The sequence below is a fragment of the Vicia villosa genome, unplaced genomic scaffold, assembly GCF_029867415.1.
Source record: "Vicia villosa cultivar HV-30 ecotype Madison, WI unplaced genomic scaffold, Vvil1.0 ctg.000927F_1_1, whole genome shotgun sequence".
Lineage (NCBI taxonomy): Eukaryota > Viridiplantae > Streptophyta > Magnoliopsida > Fabales > Fabaceae > Vicia > Vicia villosa.
The window spans coordinates 468,540-479,581 of NW_026705417.1; the positions used below are offsets into that span (position 1 = coordinate 468,540).

An 11,042-nucleotide genomic window follows, 5' to 3' on the forward strand; every position below is an offset into this window, starting at 1 on the left:
ACTCAGGGAAGTCCTTTATTTATAAATTTCTTCCAGTATTTATTTCAGGGGGAGATTATTTATCTTAGGGGGGATAGTTAATCTCAGGGGGAGACATATTCACACAGTATGTTTATATGCTTATGCTATAACTGTGTAATTGTCTTTAGCCGTCTGATATTCTGATTGCAAATTCATATCATTTATATATGTTTTTGTCATCATCAAAAAGGGGGAGATTGTTAGAACAAGATTTGTTTTGATCAATATTCTTAGTTTTGATGATAACAATGTATATGAATTTTGTATGAGATAATGTGGTACTCTAATTCTATGCAATTTCCATTTCAGGAATCACATAAAGAGTATGCACAAAAATCAGCCCAAGAAGCACTGACTCAGAAGGTTCAACATGCAACATCAAAACATGGTCTGGCAAGACATTAGAAGATGGTCAAGCAGAATCAGAACATGGTCTATGGAAGCATCAGAAGAACTTGAGATCAGAAGCAGAAGCACTGAAGTTCTCATGGTATCACGCTAAGAAGCACTTCAAGGTGAGAAGACAAGAAGATGCTCTGCACCAAGCTGTTTGACTCTGATGATATTCAAACGTTGTTTTCACAAACATCAGATCAGAAGCAAGTACAAGATGGCAGGCTACGCTGACTGACAAAAGGATAGTTAGAAGCTATTAAAGGCAACGTCAATAGACACAGCGAAAGCAAGGCTCGAGGTAGTTGACAAAAGAGTGAAACATTAAATGCAATGCTGTACGGATCACGCAACGCATTAAATGCTCCCAACGGTCATCTTCTCAATCGCATATAAATAGAAGTTCTGATGAGAAGCTGAATAGAACAGTTGCGCAAACTTACAGAAACACTGTCAAATTCAAAAAGCTCTCAAACTTCATCATCAACCTCACTACATTGCTGTTGTAATATTTTAGTGAGATTAAGCTTAAACTTAAGAGAAAATCACAGTTGTGATAATAGCTTATTGAGAAGCATTGTAACTCTTAAAAGAATTTGTTTACATTAAGTTGTAAGAACTAGAGTGATCAAGTTGTGATCAGAATACTCTAGAAAGTCTTAGAGGGTATCTAAGCAGTTTGTTCCTAGAGTGATCAGGTTGTGATCAATATACTCTAGAAGACTTAGAAGTTATCTAAGTAGAAAACCATTGTAAGCTTGTGTGATTAGTGGATTAAATCCTCAGGTGAGGTAAATCACTCCAAGGGGGTGGACTGGAGTAGTTTAGTTAACAACGAACCAGGATAAAAATCATTGTGCAAATTGTTTTTATCTTACAAGTTTTAAAGCTACACTTATTCAAACCCCCCTTTCTAAGTGTTTTTCTATCCTTCACAACCATCTAATGAGGAGCCCAGTTCTAGTATCGTAAACCCCGCTATAACAACCAACAATTTCGAACTTAAGCCCTCATTAATTCGACTACTTCAACAAAACCAATTCGGTGGTCTCGCTATAGAGAACCCGAATCAACACCTAAAAGTGTTTATCTAGTTAGCTGACACCCTTAAGACGAATGGAGCCACACCCGAAGCCATCTTCTTAAGATTGTTTCCTTTCTCCCTTAGAGGTAAAGCCCATGACTGGTCAGACGCCCTTCCAGCTAACTCAATAACAACTTGGGAAGACCTTAGGAGAGCCTTTCTTGCCAGATATTTCCCACCTAGTAAGACCGCTGTCCTTAGGAACCTAATCACTAGTTTCACTCAAAACCATGGCAAATCACTCTTTCATGCCTGGGAAAGATATAAAGAACTTTTGAGAGCCTGTCCGCACCATGGCCTAGAGCAATGGTTAACCATACACACCTTCTATAATGGACTCCATTACAACACGAAAATGTCTATTGACGCTTGTTAGACGCTAGGCTTAAGGATCTAGAGGGGGGGTGAATAGATCTCTTAGAGTTTTTCGGAATTATTTCAAACTTGAGCGAAAGCGGTTCAGGATCGACTCGCGTCTAATGCGGACCGCTATTGAAAAGGTTGTATATGTGATAAAACCACAAGATAATTGGGATTAACAATGAAAGGATAGATTATAGAATCAATTCGTTGCTCTAATGAAAAACAATTAAATTTTGATTTGATAAACTTTGTTTGCAATGCTTTTGATAATGGATGAAGCAAAAGCACAAACACTTGGTGATAATGTCCAAATTGATTGTGATTCAATATGTGGTGATTTGTGATGTTTACGAAGGTTCTTAATACACAATTTTAACACATGAATCCTTGATCAATTTGCAATTATAACCAAGTACGAACAGAACGTAAATGAAAAGACAAAAGCGATAACAACACGATATTTGTTCAGGAAGTTCGTCGATCGTCCTCGCTACGACTACATCTGCCCCCAATTCCAAACGGGAATTGGGATGTATTTCACTATTATTGAAAACAGTTCATATAAAGAAGATAACAAAGCGATAAACGATAAACCAATTATGTTGATCCTTTGAATCTTCTCCCCCCTTAATCTTGAGCCAGATCAAGGTCTTCCAAGAGCTTCACTTTGATTTCCTTGCTGCAGTGTATTGAATTCCTTGAACCATTGTTCTTCAATCTTCACACTCAGCTGAATCTTTGACAAAGCCTCTTGATAAAAACCCCCAAAATTCACAAATCTTGGAGGACAAAATCCGCAGATTTTATTCACCAAAAACCCCACAAATCTTCACCCACTAGGAATCTTCAATTCCGTTCCATGGACGTTATCGATCTTAAATGCAAACCCTCAACACAAAAATGATTGTGTGTAGTTGTGTTGGAGTTGTGTCGATGATCGAAGATGAGAAGCCTTTGTGTATCTTTCAGTTGTTGGTGTTCGAAAATCAATAATTGACAGCAAACAATATATATAGGAGCTGGTGTGTTGATGCAGAGCAAACATATAATTTTGGCATTTTTGTGAAGGTAGGATGACCTGTTTCATTGATTAGGTCGACCTAACAGAAGCAGATTTAGTTGAGTTGAAATTGTACCCAGTTAGGTTGACCTGTTGAAGGTTTAGGTCGACCTAAAGTCAGTTGTTGCCAGTTAGGTCGACCTGTTGAAGGTTTAGGTCGACCTAAAGTCAGTTGAAATACGTTCATGGTACTTTTCTTCAGTTTAGGTCGACCTAGGAGTGTGGGTAGGTCGACCTAACAGTGACATATGTAAATTCCTTCAATTTAGGTCGACCTAGGAAGGTGAGTGGGTCGACCTAACAGTGGCATGTTTGTATCTTCTTTGTTTGCCTTAATTTGAGTCGACCAAATGATGCACTGGGTCGGCCTAGTTGATGCAAAACCATATGTTGAGTAATTTGAGATTTATAGGTTGACCTTGACACAGGGTAGGTCGACCTACATTGTCTTAGATAGCCAAAACTTGATTTTCCTTTAGTCATCCACTTGTGCTTTTGTGTTTGCTCACTTATGATGTTTATGTAAGTACAAACCTATACTCACCAAGGAGTTTTCGATTCATGGCAAAGAAAGATAAGAAGATGGAGAAAGAGGTAGAGAAGAAGTCAATAGATCTAAAAGCTTCAAGATCCAAGACCTCAAGACAAGAGCTAGAGGATAGTGATACAAGTGATGATGAAGACTCCGATGATGAGGAAATGGGACTGTTTGTGCGAAGATACAACAAATACCTAAAGAAAAATGCAGAAAAACATTCCGACAAAGGCTTGATCAACTATAGAAAGCAATCAAACAAGTTCAAACAAGATGAGAATAACAAAGGAAAAACCAAAGGTCCTTGTTTCAATTGCGGCAAAGATGGTCATTACAAACCGGATTGTCCATATCTCAAGAAGGAGAAAGACAAGAATCAAAGCAAAAGTGTAACACCCCGAAAATTATTTCTAATTATTTAATTTAAGTAGGAAAATTATTTAATTGGAATAATTGATTTTATGAGGAACATTGAGAAATATTGGAAAATAGTTATTGGGCCATGTGTGATGTTAGTAAGAAGGAGGTGTTAAGTTAGTAAAGCCCATTACTAATTTAATGATATTTTTATAAAATAATAAGGAATTGGAAGAAAGGAAAAAAGGAAGGAAGGAACGTGAAAAGCAGAGCAGAAGAGACGAGAGTTTGGGAAGCTGATACGTGAAGAGGAACAAAGAGGGAGAAGACCAATCAAGAATTTGGCTAAGGTAAGGGGTGATTACTCTAATTATATGGTATTATGATTTTGATGATGATAGGATTGAATTAAGGGATTAGAATCTCTATTTGGGATGTTAGGTTTTGTGAAATACCAACACTGACATGTATGATTTGATGAATTGACTGCAATTGATGATGTAGTATTGTTACATGATGTTATGGTATGTTGTTTGTGCATTAGAATCATGTATTTGGAGTATTTTGATGTTATTGGTGATCAATTTCGTAATGATATGAGTTGGTATGTGTTTGGGATGCATAAAAGCCTTAAAAATCATGTTTTTCAGCTACTGGGTTCGTGGGAACCGATTCCCATGTGGGAGGAACCGGGTTCCACTGTGTTAGAGCGTTAAAAAAGCATTTTTGGGTCCAGGAACCGGTTCCCATGTGGGAGGAACCGGGTTCCAGTACAAATTCCAGCAGCACGTTTTGAAAACTACTCTAACTTTAAAAGCTTCTAATTTTCAAACCGTAAGTCTGTTTTAGACGCCATTTTGGACGTTGTTTCTTAAATTAAATACTCTATGATATAAAGTAAAGAAAACAACAATAACTTGATTTTATTTTGAAAAGTATCGTTTTCTTCAAATGTGGTTTATTCTTGTTTTGCATAGTTGTTGAGGTGCAATGATTTGTTGTTTGCATAATTGGATATGTGCAAGGATGTGTGTTGTTATAATGTGATTGCATTCTTCTTGTTATGCAAATAGATGTTGTTCGTGGTAAATATGGTTATCATGTGTTTTGATGAATGATGATGCAGATGGATGTTATTCATGGTAAATGTTGTTATCATGTGTTTTGATGGATGATGATGATTGATTTGTTTTGAATGATGCTTGTACATGTACATACTTGTTGTGACGTTATTGGTAAGATGTGATAAAGCGATGTTAAGCATCGGGTTGATGATGATATAAGTATGTGACATGTGTGCATTCATTCATAAATCATTTGCATTGGATCCCGTTGATGAGTGGATCGTTGACGGCTAATTCCCATTATGCGGAGATTAGCAGGCAGTCATCGTGTGCCCATGTGGGGTGTGAGCGATGAGGTTAGTCGTGTGCCCATGTGGGGTGTGAGCGACTAAAGGACAGTATCGAAGAGAGAAGTCCTTTGAATGTGATTCACGAATTTTGGTACCACATGCATAAGAGTCTGCATGGTCTTTGTATAAATTGTGACATGTGAGGATGAAATCCGGTGTTATGATTGTGTGGTGTTATTGGTGCATACCTTTGACTTGTACTTGTGATTGGTATGAATTAATTAATCTGAATATGCTAAGTATGGTGGATAATTGCTTATGAAATTCTATATCTGATGATTTATAATGCTATTTAATTATGATGTAGTCTCACCCTTTGATGATTTCAGATTGAAGTAGCGGTTTAAGCGATCGGTGAGGATGACTCATAGAGTTTATCCGACTATGTGGAGTCGTGTCGGTCATGCTCTGATCTTGTAACACTGGGGGTCGATAGTCTTAGAGCTACTTGTGATACACTGTTTTGCCATTATTGGATTATGTACCGTTGATTTCGTTGAAGATGTTTTATAACACTGTTGATTGAGTTTCCGCTGTGCTGGACATGTGTTTTGATATTTTTGGATTATTCCTAATAAAGCATGAAAAACGACTTGGAGTTTTATTTATTTTATTAATTGTAACATCCTTGTTGTATAATTACTCTGATCTTTATTATATTTTTCGCGGGGGTTTTTAGAAGGGTGTTACAAAAAGTCACAACAAGTCTAGAAAAGCTTATATAGCATGGGAAAGTGATTCCTCAAGTGAAGACTCATCAAGAGATGAAGAAGAATCGGCAAACTTATGTCTTACGGCTCATCAACACAAGAAAAAGAAACGTGTAAGTCATCTTAAACCTGAACTTGTAGATAAGGTATCTCATGCTCAATTAAAAATAGCCTTTGAAGAACTACATAGAGATGCAATTGAAGCTTTCAAACTTTTAGCCTCAAATAAGAAAAAAATTTCATATCTTGAATCAAAAGTTGAGAAGACCGAAAAGGACATGGAAACTTTGAAACAATCTATGCTAGCTTTTCAAAAGGATAAAATTGAGGAAGATCCTACATCATGGTTTGGTTGTGAGACATGTCATATTTGGCAAAAATAAGTGAGAAACCTAAAGGCCAAATTAGACAAGGCTTTACAACAAAAAGTGACCTTTGGGGTTGATCCTAATAAGTTCAAAAGATCATATACTCCTTTATATAGTAAATACACTTTTGTACCAAAAGTATCAACTAGCAAAATAGCATACTCTCATCATATTACTTGTCACTATTGTTGCAAAAAGGGACATACCATTGAAAAATGCAAATTTAGGAGGATTTTAGTTCCTAAAGGAGTATTTCAATGGTTGCCCAAGTGCAATAGTTTATGTACTCACCACCTAGGACCCAATGAAGATTGGGGACCTTCCACTCTAAATTAATTTTGCAGGAAAAGTGTCTGGACATTGCCGAAAGGTTGTGGTTCCTTGATAGTGGATGTTCAAGACACATGACGGGAGACATATCACTCTTTGTTGAGTTCCACGCAAAGAAAAATGGGTATGTCACCTATGGAGACAACAATCTGAAGGATAGAAAAACACTTAGAAAGGGGGGGTTTGAATAAGTGTAGTTTAAAAACTTGAATGATAAAAACAATTTGCACAGTTATTTTTATCCTGGTTCGTTGTTAACTAAACTACTCCAGTTCACCCCCACGGAGTGATTTACCTCGCCTGAGGATTTAATCCACTAATTGCAACATATTACAATGGTTTTCCACTTAGTCCGCGACTAAGTCTTTTAGAGTATCCTGATCACAACCTGATCACTCTAGGAACAAATGCTTAGACACAAGCTAAGACTTACTTAGAGTATCCTGACCACCACGTGATCACTCTAATTACAACTGCTTAGACACAAGCTAAGACTTCCTAGAGTATCCTGATCAACACTTGATCACTCTAGTTACTTACAAATTAATGTAATCAATTCTAAGAGTATTACAATGCTTCTGAAAAGCTATAATCACAAGAGTGATATTTCTCTTAAAGTTTAAGCTTAATCTCACTAATATATTACAACAGCAATGTAGTGAGCTTTGATGAAGATGAAGTTTCTGAGCTTTGAGTTGAACAGCGTTTCAGCAAGTTTTTCAGAATAAGTTTGTTCAGAATTGGTAACCTTGCTTCTCATCAGAACTTCATATTTATAGGCACTTGAGAAGATGACCGTTGGGAGAATTTAATGCTTTGCGTATTCCGTACAGCATTGCATTTAATGTTTCACGCTTTTGTCAACTACCTCGAGCCTTGTTCACGCTGTGTCTACTGACGTTGCATTTAATAGCTTCTAACGTTCCTTTTGTCAGTCAGCGTAGCCTGCCACCTGTACTTTCTTCTGATCTGATGTTTGTGTATACAACGTTTGAATATCATCAGAGTCAAACAGCTTGGTGCATAGCATCTTCTTGTCTTCTGACCTTGAAGTGCTTCTGAGCGTGATACCATGAGAACTTCAGTGCTTCTGCATCTGATCTCAATTTCTTCTAATGCTTACATAGACCCATGTTCTGATTCTGCCTTGACCATCTTCTGATGTCTTGCCAGACCATGATCTGATGTTGCATGCTGAACCTTCTGAGACAAAGCTTCTGAGCGCTGACTTGTGCATACTCTTTATATATTTCCTGAAAGGGAAATTGCAATGTATTAGAGTACCTCGTTATCTCACACAAAATTCATATCCTTGTTATCATCAAAACTAAGAATATTGATCAGAACAAATCTTGTTCTAACAATCTCCCCCTTTTTGATGATGACAAAAACATATATAAATGATATGAATTTGCGATCAGAAAGAGCAGACGGCTAAAGACAATTACACAGCTAAATCATAAGCATGTGAATATGTCTCCCCCTGAGATTAACAATCTCCCCCTGAGATGAATAATCTCCCCCTGAAATTAATACTAGAAGAATTTTATAAATAAAAGACTTCCCTGAGTATTTCAGTAGAGACGTTCACATATACTTGAACTTCAGAACATTCATTGCTTCTGATTTCTGCTTCCATAGGACATCTTCAGAACATTGAATTTCTTTAGATCCTCAGAACATTCACAGCTTCTGATTCCTGCTTCCATCGGACAGCTTCAGAACTTGAATTTCTTTAATCCTCAGAACATTCACAGCTTCTGATTCCTGCTTCCATCGGACAGCTTCAGAGCTTGAATTTCTTCTTACATCACTTCATGCTAGATTGTATCAGAACATTGTTGAATGTACCAGAGCATCATCAGAACATGTCTACATCCTGAAATGTTACAGAACAAAACTAAACGACAAAAGTCAGCATGAATGAATCCGAACATAAAATATGTTTCAGAACACATAATATGTATCAGAGCCATATAAGCCATATAGAATGTATCAGAACAACTAGACATAATGTTTCAGATCATATTCTATCATCAGAATATCTGAACATTCTTCCTTCTGATTCTGAAGCTTCATAGCACTCAACTTGCTTCAAGAGTCCAAGAACTTGATTCATCTTGTTGCTTATTGATCTTGAATCTTCAATTCCTGCAACAACACAACTTAAAGCATAGAACTTTGCAAGTTCTGTTAGTAATGTGGGGCCTTTTTGCCCGGTAACTGATAATATTAATCAGATCATTTATCATATATTTTCTCCCCCTTTTTGTCATAACATCAAAAAGAATATAAAAGATTCAGATGTAGAAAACGACAAAGGAAAGAAACAAAATAATTTTTTTCATTGATAAATCAAACAGAATTACAAAAGATGTATGCAGAATAAGCAGATGCAACAATCAAGGGAAACTACAAGGACCAAGGACTAAGACCCTAGCTTAGACAAAATCTGCGCCAGAATGTCATGAACCCCGTCAGTGCTTGCAGATTGCCTTGCCATGAAGGAGCGAAACTCAGCGTTGGCTGCTTCTTGCGCGTCCAAACGAGAAGCCAGCATAGCTTGATTCTGATGCAGAGCTTCCAAGGTCTCCATCAGAGCTGAGGGTACACCAGACGAAGAAGAAGCACCAGAACTTCTGCCAGCAGGGACAACAATCTCAGCAGGACGATCTTCTGGAAGGTTTTCAGCTTTTGTACCTTCCATCTCAACATCTGAGTCTGACTCAGGAGCAGCCTCAGCATATTCTGGTTCAGGCAACTCAGAAGCTCCAACTTCCAATGCCTGAAGAATAGCTGCTAGGTTTGTTGGAGGAGTAGGGCCAGCAACATTAGCAAGATAAACTACTTCAAGAAAGACCATGTGAGGAGCGCTTTCAGAAGGGTTCATTCTGAACCAATCAAACAACCATTTAAAATCTCCAGTCAGCACAAGATACCTTGGTCTCCATACCACGATGTCTCTGCAGAGATTTTCTTCGACCATCTCATCTGCAGGTATCCTCTCTTCAAGAACTCTTCTGTTCCTAATGAGATGGTGATAGCTGCTTTCACCAACTTCCAAGAGAAGACCACGAGCACCAGGTGCTTCAGTCATGATCCTTCTCTGGACATCCGTAGCCCTAACCAGAAAATCCTGGCGAAAGGCTTCCCAGAGGTTGCAGGTAGCATACTCATCCAGATGATTAAGGTGAGCAGCACCAAGAATCTGCAACCAGCTGTTTACATCTGAGTGTAAAAGCTCTAGATAAGCATGAGTGGTAGGTGTAGGAGGGTTAACAGTGAATCTGGAGTCAGGAAGCACAAAACTGTAAGGGTTAGGTGTTCTGGTGGGAAAAGGGTGTGAAAGAGATGAGGCGATATCTGTGAGATAGGTTGAAGGAGAAAAGGTATCAGATGGTGAAGATGGTGGTTCCAGAGAGGTGAAAGAAGAGGAAGAGGTGGTGGAAGTTTGTGAAGAGGGAGGTGATTGAGGGATACCATCAAGGGGTTGATACACGCGTCTAGCGTAGTTTCCATACATCATAGCTTCGAAGGGATTCACCTTGAGAGGGTCATAGGTGGTCCTTACCCTTTTTGGTTTGTTTTTTGGTTCATCAGTTGCCTTTCTCTTTTGTTTACGATCAGTTTCTTGGATTGCAGAACTTGACGAAGGATTCATGATGAAGTTGCAGATAGTGAAAACTGCTAGGGTTTATGATATGAATGCAAAGAGAGAGAGAGAGAGAGCGAAAAAGAAACTGAATGCAAGAGAGAGAAATATAAGAGGGAAAAGAAACGTTTGAAGAGTATTAAAAGAAAAAATAAAAGGAAATGATGGATAGCATTTAATGTTACATGACGTGAGGAGAGATAATAATGACAAAAGAAGTGATTAGCACAGTTACCTAAGTAGGCGTCCCCTCAACTGCACGCACGCTTATCCAGAAATAGTGAACACGTGTTTACCATCTGGATAGCCAGTTACGGCTGTTTTACATTAAAAGAGATTCTGAGTCAACTTAGACAATAAAATATTAGTAATAACAGAGTCACTACTTCTAATTGATCACAATCAGAACTTCTTATAAAAGACTAATCCAATCTCATTTCAGAAGATATTCATACATAAGATCTTCTCATCTTCTCATTCTGGGCATAAATCCATACCGATATTCTTCAGAATGAACTTAAACCTATCTTCAGCAAGGGGTTTTGTAAAGATATCAGCCCATTGATGGTCTGTATCCACAAAGTTTAAAGATATAACACCCTTATGAACATAGTCCCTTATGAAATGATGTTTAATCTCAATATGTTTAGCTTTTGAATGTAAAATAGGATTCTTAGATAAACATATAGCAGAAGTATTATCACAGAAAATAGGAATGTTACTCTAATATATCTGATAATCTTCTAGCTGACTTC

General features: G+C 37.7%; 1 non-coding gene across 1 annotated transcript; it reads right to left on the reverse strand.

Annotated features, from left to right (window-relative positions):
* Window positions 1–1,691: 1,691 nt before the first annotated feature.
* On the reverse strand, window positions 1,692–1,798 carry LOC131632334 (small nucleolar RNA R71). The gene has a single exon (XR_009292968.1). It is a non-coding gene; the product is annotated as a small nucleolar RNA R71 (small nucleolar RNA).
* Between the last annotated feature and the right edge of the window lie 9,244 nt (window positions 1,799–11,042).